This window comes from Lepisma saccharinum, chromosome 2 (assembly GCF_977018435.1).
Source record: "Lepisma saccharinum chromosome 2, izLepSacc3.1, whole genome shotgun sequence".
Taxonomy (NCBI): domain Eukaryota; kingdom Metazoa; phylum Arthropoda; class Insecta; order Zygentoma; family Lepismatidae; genus Lepisma; species Lepisma saccharinum.
The window spans coordinates 85,270,823-85,277,623 of NC_139230.1; positions in this window are offsets into that span (position 1 = coordinate 85,270,823).

The following is a 6,801-nucleotide window of genomic DNA, read 5'->3' on the forward strand; positions in this document are numbered from 1 at the left end:
GCAGTACACACTGCCACGTTTTGGTCAATCAAATGTGAACTTGTCCAAGTTTCTTTGATCGTGTAAATGAGCAATTTCAGACCATTCAAGATTTCCAATTCGAAATTAAAATTACCATCTGAGGGCTAGTGTCGCTTCCAATATGGCCGCTCTATGTAGGATAAATCTTTCTTTACATTCAGCAGTAGTACGAAATTGCAGCGTGTTGTCATGGCTGGTATGGTAGAAACGTTTAAATTACGTGATATTTTGAAATGTTGCGAATGTGATGTGAATTCCAGGAACTCTAACGGAGGTGAAGCTGTGCTGAGAATGAAGCATTTAATTATGATAGGCAAAAATAACACAGATGAAACTAATGTATACGCACTGGTTCTTCAAAGAAGTGCTCTATCATCTGCACCTCATGTTGTAACTGGGATTCTCTGAAATTATTTGAAAATAAAGCAATTGAAATTGACCTGTACTTGAAAAGCTGGGAAAGGAGAAAATTGCGAACATATCGTTGTAGTTCTTTCACGAAAGAGGAAGACTGATTTAATAATAATATTCACGATTTCATGACCAGGCTATCCTCACTGAAAAAGGACATCGTACTGAATGAAACAGAAACATTAGCATGTCCATTTTCTTTTTCTGGTTACATTTGGCATTAATTCATTCTTAAACTATTTTCATCTTCTCTCTTAATCGACTTGCACCTGTTCCAAACTTCACCCATACATATAATACATGGATGCATTGGGTAAGACGCTTCATGACTTTTCGAAAAAAAAAGTTTATTTATAAAGTACAATTTAAAACTTTACCTTCATGGTAATACCAGGCTGTCCCAGAAGTCCTGCACCATCAGCACACTGAGCTCCCAGAGGTGAAGTTTGCGAAGGTAGGTGGCGCCACCGGTGAAAGACTGTTGGCAGGCATAGAGGACAGGATCGTGGGATCAAGTGAAGGCACGCACTGCATGTGTAGCGAGTCAGGGGGTGCTATTCCGGCTTCCCGCGCTGCGGCGGCACGTGAAGGTCTTCTGCTAGAGTGACGTCAAAAAGGGGATCCCTCAGCTGCGGGCCGCTTAATAACATGTAAAATCATACAAGTTTATCGCCTCATGGAGGCGATTATAACTCTTGGGAAGCAATGTTTGTAACATGTAGTTCTTCTTCACTGCTTTCCCGTACCTTCTCAAGTTAACTGAGGATGGCAAACGAACAAATTCATGCTGAATTCAGCAAAAAGGGAATCCATGTATTTGCTTCTTTAACACTATTTGTCTACACTTCTACACGCAGCAATAAAGTTGGTTGGTTGGTTGATTGGTTGATTTGGTGTTTTAAGTCCACTTTATGCACAGTAAGGCTAATCGGGACTGGACCTACATGTTAAAGTGGAATCCGAACCACCATGTGCCTTCACCGGGTATCGACCCCGGGACCCCTTGATTACGAGACACAGCAATGAAGTTAAATGATTATTAGATGAGAGGCTCATCTTGAGACGAGCACAATAGAGAACACCCGAAAAATCGAAAAGTGAAACAATTTGAAATGCCTGTGTGGGCTCGAGTGGGGTGGGGTAGAGTCTCGTGCGCATATTTTCATGCAAATAGTTTACTAACTTAACTAATTATAGCGTGTACAGTCTTGGACACAGCTGGCTTGTAACGACCCTATTGAAGAAGCAGTGAAACAAGCCATCTATGTCTGACCACCAAGCGCCTTGTGACTAGACAACCCAAACAGCATTGCAATTTTGCGGCTTGTATACCAGTCACGGGTATACATCTCTGTAAATTGAGTAGTGATGCCAAAGAGAAATACGAGATGAAGATTGTCGATCGTAATGTCTCGTGTTCTCGACATTGAATAATACTCGGTCCACGTTACGTTCCATTATTTAATGTTGTTTGGGAATGAACCTGACGGACTAGGTTTATATTTTCACTCCTTGCATTACAGTAAATTCCATATTTTACAATTAACAATTGAACGAAAATAATGCCCAGAAAAACATCGAACACACGTTCACACCATTCTTCTCACACACATGCACGTGAAAACAAACACACAAAGCTAAGTTTTGACTTCCAATTGAATCTCCAAATAACAGTAAATGGAGAAGAACGATGTGCGAAACATGGGATTTTTCACATAAAGAATGCATCTATTTGTGACATACGTGGTTTCTATTAATAGACAATGAAACAATTATGAGAGGAATTAACATGCATTTTCGTCTTCAGGTGCTGAGGAAAGAAACAGACTGACTGGAAAAAAGAAAGCATGGTGCTATTGATAGGCTGTTGGTTAGCGTACAGAGCTTTCGTCAGTGAGGTCTAGGTTCGATCCCCACCAAGGACATTTATTTTTATTCTTTTCTATTAGTGAAGAAGTATGTAATATTGTTTTCTAGGCATTTTGACGAAAGGATACGCATCAAATTTGTTCGTTTAATCTGTATTTTCATTCTTCTAATAAGTTCTCTATCGCAATGGGATATAGAGATTCTCTATCTAGGCGATGGATATCTTCTCAATGGTTACGTAGCTGCGATTCTCCAGTCCCTTACACCCACTTGTCTTATTTATTTACTTCATTTCATATCTAACGAAAACACACAAATATAGTTAGAACAAGAAACACACCTCGCTTCGAAGGTTCCAGACTCGAGTTCTGGCTTTTTTTTTTTGCGAGGGTGATTATTATTGTGTGTCTGTTTATCATCTTTGTCAAAAAAATATTCCTCATTATTGCCGTGATTAACTTGGGGAGAGACCAAAGCGACTGAAATAACAAAAGTACAGAAAATGCAAGACATATTTGCCTAGGCGTGTTATACCTTGGGAATTAGCAATCTGAAAATTAACTTGCGTTTCAGTCGACTATTTGCGGAAGAGTTTCGTGTTTTCTCGTTTGGAGTGTTGGTTATCGTGTCGGACTAGCATGCGGGCAACCCGAGTTCGAGCCCAGCGGAAGGCAAGTTTTTTTTTTTTTTGTCTAATTTTATCCAACCTTTTTTTATAAAACTGAGGTTTCTGCAAAACCTTTTGAATTGCATGCCACTTCGTATGTGCCAGGTGCCCGTCTGGGGCAAACTCAGATTTAAGATCAGATAAGGAGAGGCTTGAAATACCATAGCTAGACCCCGTTTGCACTGAAAATCCTCGTTGCATATTTTAATTGAATGTGCATGTGCTATCATTTGGTGCCCTTTTTTTTTAAAGCAAGATTGCATTTTGTTTAATTTCATTTTCATTTAAATTTTTAAACTGAAACCAACAAATTTGATGGTCATTTTTTGCATTTTACGTCATTTTTTCCCCCATTTTTTAGGATATTCTATAGGTCATATACCTATATTTTTTAGGTCATCAACTTCCGCTCCCTACTTATAAATATATTAAATTATGTGGATACCTGATGTGAAACGTACGATGCACGATCAGAGAGCCTGAATGTTGCATTGAAAACTGCAGAGAACAATCACTGACTTATGAACAGTGAAAGGTTTTTCCATGCTCCAATGGGATTTTATTTATAACTATAAATAAACAAGGGAGAAGGACACAGGTGGGTATGATGAACTAAATTGTAATCTAAAAGTTTTAATTGAAGAAACAAAACACGTTCGCGGTTAAAAATAGGGCAAAACACCCACATGCCCGAACCGAGTATTGGTAATATCGCACGCTAGCCAACAATTCCAGAGGAAAAGTTTGATACGCGGTTTAGTGGTTCCAAGTGGTTAAAATCCCACTTTAAACTATAGATCCAGTTTTCTTACTGTGCATAAAGTGGACTTAAAAAGAAGGAAGAAATCGAGGAAAAGCGCTTGAAGGTTTCGATGAGTTCCAAGTGCCTTGATGAGGCGAAGCTATTACATGATTTTTAAGTGGTCAAGTGGCCCCGTGGTAGCGGGTAAGTTTCACGTACAGAAGGCTTTGAGTTCGATTCCAGTTCTATTGCCCTATGTTTTTTTTATATAACTCGAGCAACTAATTATTGCATTTTATTTAATAATTTATTTCAGTAAAAGTTAAATACATTTTTACTTTATTTTTGGGTGGAAATCTTTACTTTACCGTTTTAAATTTTATGTGTGAAATTTTTTTTGCGATAGTTTTTTCCACATATCTCATCATTTTACAAACATACTCAACAAAATGTTATGCCTGGCGAAAAGTATACATTTATTTCGAGAAAATGATCCAGAAATACATATAATACTATTCACAAGAAATTATCGTAATCGTTTGGATAACAAAATTCAACAATTCGCATTGAAAATAAAATAAGAATGTTCGCAATAAATAAATTCAAATATATAGTCGCTCGAGTTAAGAAAAAAATTGGATGCAATCAAAGGGGAATCGAACCTAGTATCTCCTGCGTGTCAAACTTACACGCTACCAACCCACCACCTGGTCTTCTGACAATGTAATCGTCTTATGAGTAACGCTTGCTAAGTTTCTAATCTTTGAAGCGCTTGTAATTGTTGTGTGTCACGGAGTTATGTTTACTGCAACATTTGAGCACACAATCCAAACATACGTAAATTTTATACACAGAAAACATGGGTTTTCTGCACATAATTACGGAGCATGCGCTCTGTCAAGGACTAGAAGGAACCTCGCAAAAGTTACTGAAGCTTGTCTTCGGTGCTGACAGTTGGCCCCGGAGTCACGTGGTCTATCTCGTTATCAGTCGACATGACCTTGAGCCTGCAGAACCAGCACACTGAAGTGAACGAAGGTATTTTACGTGATTTGTAAACTGGAAGAAAACATGCCACGCGTTACAACAGACAGAGGTTTGTCTTCAGCTTTGGGACAGACAAACCACACTAGGCATACAGACAGAGTATAATGTAAGATAAAAGGAAATTATTTCTCCGTCTCCTCACACTGACAATTTTATTGCCTTTTTTTGGAGGTATTTGGCCACAGAAACGGGATTATATTATTGAAGTCGTATCTCGTGTGATGGTTTGGTTCAGTAAGCTGATCAGGTTTTCTGACAAAAGCAGGACGAGCTACCCAAGAACAGTAATTGTCTATCTTTTATATCTGCTTCCTTCATCATCCGGTATAAGGCAGACAAGCACATACCACAAATATGTAAGAGAACTATTTATAATTTGGTAACTTGTCTTGCAATTGAATTTCTGTCATGAACAGCTGCAAAGAAACAAAGGCTTTCCTTTTAAAGGATTACACTGAATAATTGTTACTTGATTAGGATACTAAAATGACTTCAGTATTTACATGCAGTACACAAGAGATTCTAAACACACTCTAAAACATACTACTGTTCGTTTCAACGTATTATTTCAACAATCAAGACACAAAATAAAGGGCATCCTCAAGAAAAATTATGTTTCTTTGATTATCAAGTGCATTACGTGGTTAACATCAAGTTTGGATTTGCCGGTTATCCAAATATTATTAATTCTGAAAATAGTCTTTCAGTTAGTGTAATGTGCCTGAAATTGAATGCCCTATTTTTAACCGCAAACGTGTTTTGTTTCTTCAATTAAAACTTTTAGATTACAATTTAGTTCATCATACCAACCTGTGACCTTCTCCCTTGTTTATTTATAGTTATAAATAAAATCCCATTGGAGCATGGAAAAACCTTTCACTGTTCATAAGTCAGTGATTGTTCTCTGCAGTTTTCAATGCAACATTCAGGCTCTCTGATCGTGCATCGTACGTTTCACATCAGGTATCCACATAATTTAATATATTTATAAGTAGGGAGCGGAAGTTGATGACCTAAAAAATATAGGTATATGACCTATAGAATATCCTAAAAAATGGGGGAAAAAATGACGTAAAATGCAAAAAATGACCATCAAATTTGTTGGTTTCAGTTTAAAAATTTAAATGAAAATGAAATTAAACAAAATGCAATCTTGCTTTAAAAAAAAAGGGCACCAAATGATAGCACATGCACATTCAATTAAAATATGCAACGAGGATTTTCAGTGCAAACGGGGTCTAGCTATGGTATTTCAAGCCTCTCCTTATCTGATCTTAAATCTGAGTTTGCCCCAGACGGGCACCTGGCACATACGAAGTGGCATGCAATTCAAAAGGTTTTGCAGAAACCTCAGTTTTATAAAAAAAGGTTGGATAAAATTAGACAAAAAAAAAAAAAACTTGCCTTCCGCTGGGCTCGAACTCGGGTTGCCCGCATGCTAGTCCGACACGATAACCAACACTCCAAACGAGAAAACACGAAACTCTTCCGCAAATAGTCGACTGAAACGCAAGTTAATTTTCAGATTGCTAATTCCCAAGGTATAACACGCCTAGGCAAATATGTCTTGCATTTTCTGTACTTTTGTTATTTCAGTCGCTTTGGTCTCTCCCCAAGTTAATCACGGCAATAATGAGGAATATTTTTTTGACAAAGATGATAAACAGACACACAATAATAATCACCCTCGCAAAAAAAAAAAGCCAGAACTCGAGTCTGGAACCTTCGAAGCGAGGTGTGTTTCTTGTTCTAACTATATTTGTGTGTTTTCGTTAGATATGAAATGAAGTAAATAAATAAGACAAGTGGGTGTAAGGGACTGGAGAATCGCAGCTACGTAACCATTGAGAAGATATCCATCGCCTAGATAGAGAATCTCTATATCCCATTGCGATAGAGAACTTATTAGAAGAATGAAAATACAGATTAAACGAACAAATTTGATGCGTATCCTTTCGTCAAAATGCCTAGAAAACAATATTACATACTTCTTCACTAATAGAAAAGAATAAAAATAAATGTCCTTGGTGGGGATCGAACCTAG